The 9,841-nt window shown below is 39.6% G+C and overlaps 1 protein-coding gene across 5 annotated transcripts in view; it reads left to right on the top strand.

The window, feature by feature from the left end:
* Positions 1 to 217: 217 nt before the first annotated feature.
* The window catches only part of PAFAH1B1 (platelet activating factor acetylhydrolase 1b regulatory subunit 1), an 82,302-nt gene continuing 72,678 nt past the window's right edge, over positions 218 to 9,841 (top strand). For 2 of the 5 annotated variants that reach the window (XM_037022766.2, XM_073235021.1), the window contains exon 1: positions 319 to 633. The gene's annotated coding sequence lies outside the window, so the exon portion shown is untranslated. Of the gene's footprint in view, positions 634 to 1,176; positions 1,314 to 9,841 lie in introns of those variants that run through there. The other 3 variants (XM_073235024.1, XM_073235023.1, XM_073235022.1) reach the window with 3 other exon arrangements.

Genomic DNA, 9,841 nt, shown 5'->3' with positions numbered 1-9,841 from the left:
AGGGAGCCAAGGGCCTTTTCCCAAGGTTACAGAGGCAGGCGGAGCGCCAGAAGGAGAGCCTCGCGCGCAAACTCGCCCGCCAGCACCCCTCCCACCCCCACGCCCCCGGTACCGCCAAGCCGCATCGGGAGCCCGCCAGCTAAGTCCGGCAGCGCGGTTCAGGGCCAGGCCTAGGCTTGCGCATGCGCCGCAGTCCCTCTCCGCTCCCGGCCCCCCTCCCTTCCCTCATCCCGGCGGGTCTGGGGCGGCGGCGGCGGCGCGGTGACGTCAGGGCGTTGGGGCAGCTACTGTGACAGACGGAGCTGGAGCGGCGGGGCGGCGGCGGCCGAGATAGCGAGTGAGCGAACAAGCAGCCACCCCAGCATTCAGGGAGCTAGAAAGAGGAGGAGGGGAGCGCGCGGGCGCGAGCAAGAGAAACCGCGAGCGCCAGGCTTGGGCTTGAGCCCCAGAACGGCTAAGGAGCCCGTCCGCTCCCCTCCCCCTCCCCTCCCCGGGACAGGGCCCAGCGCGCCATCCTCCCCCTCCCTCCCTCCCTCCCTCCTTCTTCCCTTCCCTCTCCCCTCCCCCTCCCCCGCCGGTGGATGGGAGTGAAGGACGGAAGAGGCCCTGCGGAGGCGGCGGTGCAGCGCTCCGGTAAGGCGGCGAGGGTCTGCGTCCTCCCCTCAGTCTTCTCTACCGCGCTCATGCGGCTGCGGGCTGGGCCCGGCTGCCTGACGAGGTAGCTGCGCCGGTCCCCTCCCTCCCATTCTCCCCTCCCCCTGCCACCGCCTCCTTCTTCTTCTCTCCTCGCTCTCAAAATGGCGGCCGCGACGGCCGTTGAGTGAGAGACACGGGAGGAGGGGGAACAGGCCGGGAAGGGCGCTGCCCTCCGTCCCCTCCTTCCCGACCCGGGTTCGGTGGGTGCCAGGGCCGCCGCGGCTCCACCCGCGGCCTCCCCCTGAAAGGGATCGCCCTCCTCCTTCTGTGACTTAGCAAGAAAAGTATTCTTGGGTAGGAAGGGCGTGGAGAGCAGGTCGCTCTCTGATCTTGGGGAAAGGGTTCGGCCTTTCTCTCTCCGGCCGCGGAAGGCGAGCTCTGCAGCCCACACCCGACCCGCGGTTGGCGGCTCGGAGACAGGGCTCAGCCCCGCGCCGCCTCGGCACCCATAGGCCTTCACGCCTTCTGTCCCCGACCTGTCCTTAGGATGGGGTTGACCTGAGGAGGATGGCTCATCCCTTCCCTGGCCCCTCTGTGCGGTGGTCCAGCCTCTACACTCAGTAAGGAGGAGCGTCCTGACCCTCCGAATCGTCCGCAGCGTCCACCCACCAAATCAGGCATGATTTTCTTTTCTGCTACCCGCGTCTCAAACGGGAGTTGCCTTTTGACGTTGTAGCACTTGATCTTCGAGGCCCTCAGCCGTTCCCCTCAACTAATCTAATCTCCCCTACTTTAGGAAACGCAGTGCCCGTTTTAGGCTTCCGAGAAAATGCCTTTGAGGTAGTGGGCAGATTTTAACTGTCCCTTTCTAAATCTAAGAGGGGAGAAGAGTAGGAGATTTTCAGTATCTGAGATGAGGGAGAGCAAGGTGCCTTGGCTTTATTTGTTACTCTGCTTTTCTTCAGTGACTTAGCAAGAAACTCCGTGGAAGGCAGGAAATTATCTTTGGGGGTTGGGGTTTGGATCCAATTTATATCAGTTCTTTGGTTAAGAAATTGTGCCTTTGAATTAAAGAACCAGATTTGTGGTTTCGTTATCAATGGGCGATGTCATGCCACGGTCCCCCCACCCGTTTTCCTGAAGAGGCAATCTGGAGAGAATGAAGATGTTACTGTTATTTCGATCTCTACTTTAGCACAATCCTCGAGATTCATAACGTTTTAAAGGCTAACCAAAAAATCTGTGCCATTTTTGGTAATTCTATTTCTGAGAGGTAGTTGTTTTGTGTGAATTTCCTTTTGAGGTAGGGCGACGGAGACAGTGCTTGGGCCTTTCTTACCAGTAATGTCATCCCTTCCCTTTGCTACACAGTAGTATTTGCTTAAATTTTTTTTTTTTTTGCTGCAGCAGGGCTTGATTGCTGTGGGGCCCAGTCTCTTAATCAGGAAAATTTTCTGCTTGGGTATGTCGGTAGTGATAGATAAAAATGTTGACTATATAAGAAGCTTTTACTTTAAAAAATTCTCATTTGGTCCTAAGGAATTAGCTAGCTTTTAATCTCGTGGGTATATTTTAGGACACAGTTTTGCAAGATAATTGGCGGTTGCAAATTGCAGTTTTTATTAAAGCAAAAGTGTAATCTGATTTAGTGATTTGTTCTTTCATGTTCTATTATAAATGATCATTGTTTGGGTTGTTCAAAAGGAGCGCTCTCCTAAAACAAATTTGAAGCTGTTATTTTTTTATAAATCAGAAAGGAACCCAATTCTTCACAGAATATTTCTGTATATATTGATTTTGATGGAGTTTACCCTATTTCGGTACCTCCTCCCCACCTCCTTTTTTAAAAAATGGGCTAATATTTGTGGATGCTGTGAACAGCCATTGAGCCGAGGAGACTGGGTGGAGTAAGAGAGCAGAAGCTGTGAAAAGCTAGATTGCCCTTTCATAGCATTTTTCTCTTGCTTATGTTTTGTAAGGTGGTTTGATGCTAATTAGTGCTACAAAGGCATTTCTCTGTAGTAAATCTTCAAATCTAATGTTTTTAGTTTCCACCTTTTTTCGCAAGGTGGTTGTTGAATGACTGGGGTAAAAAGAAATGTCCCTGCTATAAAGCAGACACTTATTGTCTCTATAAATGCATACGCACACACTTGTTATTGTTTTTTATTGTTGTAGTCAAGTGAGTGTAAATGAATGCCAGAAATATTTGGCAAGAAGTAGTAGAAATATTGTAAAAATCTAATAAGAATCTACAGATGTTTTATTTTAGTTTAGTTTGGATTAACAGTAACTCTAATTTTTTAATTATGTCAAAGATGAGTAAAAAAGGATAAGATAATTTGTGTTAAAGGCTATATTGACCTTTTCTCTCGTGTTGTCCCTTGAAAGGGACTTCTTTGTAAGGTACTCCCATAAGAGAGGGTAGGTCACTTTAATGTAGTAAGCGTTCATGTGAATAGGTATCTTCAAAAGAATGTCAGATTCATGTGGTAAATGTGATTTTGACAAAGCTTATAATTTTGTCAGTGTGTGATATATTTTTATACTTTTTGTTATTATTAATGTGATTAGAAAGTAGAAGAGTTCATGTGGTGAGGAATGGTATTTCTCTGTTATGTCTGACATATCCCTAATCCCTAGTATTTTAGCTGTAAAAGTGCACCAAGAGTGGTGATTTTTCAGTAGATTATTAGTTTATTAGGAGCTTAAAATAATTTGAGAGCTTTAGTTCCAAATGTGTATGTTTCTGATACATGTGGCAGAATCTTTTGCTTAAATTAGATATCAAGTTTTTAAATGCCTTGTAATTCTGTATTTGTAAACCTTAATAAGATTGGGATAGATTCCACTTTTTAGTAGAATTATTTAGTATCTTTTCCCAGATAAAATGACTCTAATATATAAGACATTTGGAGATGTTTCTGGAAGGGGAAAATCAGCAATCTCATAATTGTTGGTTTTCCAGCTAGAACATACATGCGTTTATTTTTTCAATGCAAATGTTTCCCTATATACTTAACATGTATGTGTATATATATAAAACTAATGGCTCATATTTTAGGTATTCAGGGGAAAAAAGCACCTTACCTTTTGTTTACATGTGGTTCATATTAACACTTCTCGTCATAATAAGCTATAGAAACGATGGAAGTTGTCAACATTAGGATAGAGATGTCTTAAGCAAACCCAAAGTGAAATTGTAGAGCAGAGTGAATTTTCCTGTTCTTCCCACTGAGTTCTAAAGTAGTGAGTCATGCACTCTTTTGCCGAGGGACTTGAAGCTCATTGGTTTTAAACTGAGCCGGCCATGTCTTCTGTGGTCCTAAAAGATTTTTTTACTTGCCTCTAGGTCTCTTGTGAAAATATTTCAATACGTCAGGTAATGTTTTTATGTACATTGCAAAGTTAAGTTGGAAGTAGAAGTTCTTTACCATTGTTATATGCCTTCTACAATATGACTGTGAGTGTGTTGTTTTTACTTATAAAGTTCTATTCATAATAAAACCTGGTATGCATTATGGGTTCTGAAAAGAAAAATAAAACCTACTGTTCTGAAGGTGTTTAGCTGTAGGATGAACCTAGTTGCTGAAGGACAGATGTTTTGAGATACCTGTACTTCATGAAGAAAGATGCTGTATTATATACACCTCACAGTTAACTGCAATGAAACCCTTTTAGATTGTTGTAGCTTTGTTGCTGGTTTGGTAGTGGCTGATTTTCAGCTAGTCATTTAAATAGAACCTTAATTTCTGCTATGTTAAAATTTTTAACCTTGCTATGGTAATTACAGATTTAATTGATATTTGTGAAATGCTTTGTACTCACTGGCTGCAGGTATCATAAGTGGTTATTTCATTTATTATTTTCTCTTTAAAAGATGGTGATTTTTCATTGAAACTTAACCTCATTAGGATTGATCTGTTCATTTAAGGAGATTTCTGGAAAGATATCTTCTGACGTTACTGTTATTTAACATTATCATAAATATTTCCCTAGAACTTTGTGAATACATCAGACATAGTACTCATTTTCACTTATTCTGCCAGCTACTTTTTCAGGTAGATGAGAATTTTTATGGATGAGAGAACTAAATGTCAGATGTTTTTTCTAAGGTCACATACTAGGTTCGGTAGTAGCTAGAATGAGGTACATATTATAGGCACTGGACCGCTTATGTATTGCCTTGCATGATCAGAGAAACATTCCTTTTTTTTTCACTAATAGACTCTTTGTATGATTATTCTTATGCTTGTTAATTTCTTTTCTAAAATGGTAAAAAGCAGTGACATTTATTACCTGCACCGTTTAAATGACATTATTAACATATGGTTTTGATTAACTATTTTGCTTACATAAGGCCTTAGGCATTTGAGTAGGGACTCCCAGAGAGAGAGCCTAAAACTGCTTTACAGTAGTTGTAATAAGTAAGTAAATATTTGTTGCATTTGATTGGATGTAGGATTACGTGAAAGGAAATGTCCTATCCTGTAGTTCTTGTAATAGTTAACTTCCAGTGATCTCTTGGGAATTAAAGTGAAGGAGGAAAATGTGTTATGCTTCTTTTACAGAGATTTTATGTTGTCCCAGGGAACAAGATCATATTTCTAACATAGTTGTTTTAGGGCCACAAAATTCCCAGTTGGACAAATTAACATTTGTATTTTGTAATTATCATTTTTTTGCATTTTGATTGTCTGCTCTTTGAGTTCTGATGTGTTGATAAGAATTATGGCAGTTAACTAAGGCTGTTAAATTTTCTGGGAAACTATCTTTTGACAATGAAAAGAATCTGGGAAATTTTTGAGGAATTTCATATTTAAAGGCATTCTGCAAAGTTTCATGTTTATACAGATTTTGTACATTGTTGATTAGTCCACTTTTAATCTATGGCAAAGATAGAAGGATATGTTATAAAAGTTTCTTATTTGCATGAGGCATATATTTCATCTTTCCATATTTGTTTTTATTTGATCAAAAAGATGCTGATTGCAAAAGAAGGGAAGGTGAAGAGAGTATCAATTTTATTAATACTTCACTTAACTTTTTTTAAGGGAAGGGGAAAGCTATACATTGAGCATTATCAGAAAATATTAAAGTTGACTAAAATCATGTATGACTATTTTAGATTCTAATGTTAACTATACAATTTACTAGCTATGTGCCTTGAGCAGGAGCCTCAGTTTTCCTTGTCTGTAAATGGATAATGTTCACAGTATCTAACTCATAGGGTGGTTGCTACTATTGAAGCATAAAAGGCCTGTAAATCCTTCAGTACATGTTTTTTATTATTAGTTTTTTTTAAGAAAGAGAATTAATTTAACATACAGTTTAATCAAATAAGCAGCCATTAATATATTGATATAGTTCTGAACATTTTGAAATACAGTTCTTAAGAATTAGTGTTGGAGATTCTTTACCTCTTTTATTATCCATTATGTGTACCTGAAACCAGTGATGGCTTCAAAATTTCTAATAGGCAGGAAGTGCTATGTAAATGAATGCCAAATGGAAAAAAAGATATTTTTAAAATTAGAGTATCATTGATACACAATCTTATGATGGTTTCAAATACACAATGCAATGGTTCAGCATTCACCCATATTACCAAGTCCTAACCCCCTCCCCTGCAGTCACTGTCTATCAAAGTAGTAAGATGTTACAGTCGGTTGTATTCTCTGTGCTGAAATACCATCCCTGTGACCTGCCTATGTTGTGATTGCAAATTATAGTGCCCTTTAATCCCTTTCTCCCTCCCCATCCCCCTTCACCAAGCCCTCCCCTTTGGTAACCACTAGTCCCTTCTCAGTGTTTGTGAATCTACAGCTGTTTTGTTCCTTTTGTTTTGCTTTGTTTTTATACTTCACAAATGAGTGAAATCATTTGGTATTTGTCTTTCTCTGCCTGTCTTAATTCACTGAACCTAATACCCTCTAGATCCATCCATGTTGTTGCAAATGGCAGGCAGGATTTCTTTATTTTCTGTGGCTGAATAATATTCCATTGTGTATGTGTACCACATTTATCCATTCATCTACTGATGGACACTTAGGTTGCTTCCATTTCTTGGCTATGGTAAATAGTGCAGTGATAAACATAGGGGTGCATATGTCGTTTTGAATCAGGGATCTTGTTTTCTTTGGGTAAATTCCCAAGAGTGGAATTACTGTGTCAAATGGTATTTCTATTTTTAGTTGAAAAATCGTTTTTAGTATAAAATTGTTACAAATAAGCATTTTATGTAAACTGTAAAATGCAATTTACATATTTGACAAAATTTTTTTGTATGTTTAAGTATTAATTTAAATTCACATTTTTCCCCTTTTTTTGTAGTAATTTTAGATTGACAGACAAATTGTAAAGATTCTTGTATAAACTGTGCACCCTATTTTCCTCACTGCTAATGTCTTACATTTCTGGGGTACATTTGTCAGTTCTGGTATTTACTCTTAGCTAAACTACAGACATTATGTGGATTTCACCAGTTTCCATTAATGTCCTCTTTCTGTTCAAGATCCAGTCCAGAGTGCCACATTTTGCTGGGTTATGTTTCCCCAGTCTCTTCTGGTCTGTAACAGTTTCTCAGTGTTTCCTTATCTTGACAGCCTTGAGTAGCACTGATTAGGTATCCTGTAAAATGTCCCCCAAATTAGGTTTGTTTGATTTTTTTTTTCATGAGTAGACTGGGTTATGCTTTTTTGGAAAAGATACCACAGAGGTGAAGTGCACTATCACATCATGTCAAGGGCTGCATGATACCCTTAAAACATCACTGGTGATATTACCTACCCTTTAACCTTCGTCACTTAATTAATGTAGTGCCTGGTAGTTTTCTCTACTGTAAAGTTTTTTTTTTCCTCTCTTCTGTTTTATTCTTTGGTTTGAGTCAAGTTACATGTTCTGGATCAGGGAGTGTTTACATGTATTATTTGGAATTCTTCTGTAAGGCAGATTCATCTCCTCTGCCCCATTTATTAAAACAATTTACATCTTTATTTTAATAGAAGAAATTTTAGAAGTTTAAATATTACCTATTTAAGTAACCACAAATTTTTCGTAGTTGAAAAGAAATTTTTTTAAACAGTAGTTTGGAGAATAAAGATCAGGGAAAGCTTTTGAAGAAGCTGTATTTAAGTGAATTCTACATCCCTCGAGAAACTACTCTGAGAGTAAAATTCACTGTTGCGATTTTAGAGAAGAGTAACCCATTTTGGGGTTTGTTTGGAGGGAGACTGCTATAATTTGAGAAGAAATCAAACAGGGTATCTTGTTATTGGTCCTGTGGTAGGATTTGAATACACCTTGTTTTTCCTTTTCTTTCAAAAATTTTTAAATATTACAGCAGAAAACAAAGTATTCTAAGTGATTTGACCCTTATTTTAAAAACAACTGGTAAATCCATGTCCTGAAAGATATTTATTTTACATTAAGGAGAATTTATAACTTGAGAGCAGGATTATTGAGGATTGCAGTTATTAGAGTTCTTGCAGTTGTTTTATTTCTTTCCCTTCCATTGTAACACTTGTATAGAGAATCTCCTTTGGTTTCTACTCTTAAAAAAATTATCCATCATGACATATTTTTGTTTCCTATCCAAATTTTCATCAGTTTCCTGATCAGCAAACTTTTATTCAGCTATGTTAATTCCAAGCACTGGGGATACACACTATTGTTAGCCCCTGCTCTTAAAGATCTGAAGATTTTATCAGCACATTTAATATGCAACGATTAGCATAACATTAGTATTATCAAAACATGTACTTGATGTATTGAGAGCCCAGAGTTTTCGAGGAAGCCTTCACAAAGATGTTGGTTAACATTTTTGAAGAAATTTTGTCACATTATTTGGGGTTTCCAGGCAGAGGAAGTAATTGATACCCAGTCTCATAAAATACACCTTGGTTGGTGAGGGAAGTTCCATGTGTTAAAATTGTAAATTTCCAGGCTCCTTCTTCAGTCTTATGTAGTAAAAATCCCATGGGGAGCACCTGGAGTATCTTCATTTTCAATAAACTTCTCTGGGTGATTGTTTTTGAGAATCACTGCTTTTGCCCTTCAGGTGCCACTGGAGGATTTTAAGTGTAAGTGACATCAATACATTTCCCTTTTAGAAAGTCAACTGTCAACATTGTGGAACATGCAATTATGGAGTAGATGGAGGCAGATAGACTTGTGAGATAGACTAAGTGGCAATGCAGGTTGAAAGAATGGATTTGAGAGGAGAGAGAGAGTATGAATTAGTAACCATTTGGATAAGGGAAATGAGAGAGATGAGGAAAGTGAGGAATTGAGGTTATTTTGTTTTGGGCTATTGAGTGGATGTGGGTGTTAGGAAGGAGAAAGAAAGAGCTGAGGGAGGACCAAGGTTGAAGGTTTTTGTGGTTATTGTGTGTTTTAACTGGATAACCATTAGCTGTATTAGAGACTTGAGTTGTAAAACATTTGGTTTTTGTGTTTTATATGTCTTAGGTGATTTATATACCAGTGTAATTAATAATACAGACTTTAGTCTGTTACTACTCACTAACTTTATGAAGCATTAAAAAATTCATTCTTTCATCGGAATGTATTCAATGCATTCTGTTGTAGGAATGGTGTTGAGGTACCTGAGGGTGCTCCAGGCAGCTGACTGGAGGCGAATCATGAAGGTCACCAAGTGGGGAGAAGGCAGGCATACAGTATGAGATGCTAAGTGATACCGGAGTGTGAACAAAGTGAGGCTTGATTAGATGTGAGACTCGAAATGTGGGCAGGGACCAGATACTAATCCAAGACATTATAAACTGTTTTAAAGCATGTGGACTTTGGGAAATAGGGAAGCAGTATAGTCAACGATTTAAGCGCCCTGACTATGGAGCCCAGATACCTGGATTCAACTTTCAGCTCTGCTGCTTCTATAGCTTGTGCGCGTGCGTGTGCACATACACACGCTGGTTATATAGGTAGTTGTGAGGAGTAAATGGACACTTACTTATAAACACTTCAAGCAATGACTAGCGTACAGTAAGTACTATATAAATATTTGATAAGTAAAAAATTGGAAGCCAATCAAGGGTTGGTTTTTAAGTAGAGAAGTGATATGGTCAGATTGTATTTTAAGTAGATGACTCTGGGGGCTATGTAGAGGTAGATGTTAATAAGCCCAGACTGGATTTAGAGAGACCTGTTGAAGTATTCCACATGAGAGGTGATGGTGTGAGCAATG

Source organism: Manis javanica, chromosome 4, assembly GCF_040802235.1.
Source record: "Manis javanica isolate MJ-LG chromosome 4, MJ_LKY, whole genome shotgun sequence".
NCBI lineage: Eukaryota > Metazoa > Chordata > Mammalia > Pholidota > Manidae > Manis > Manis javanica.
Note: the sequence above shows the minus strand (reverse complement) of the source record. Positions and strands in the feature narration are given on the sequence as shown.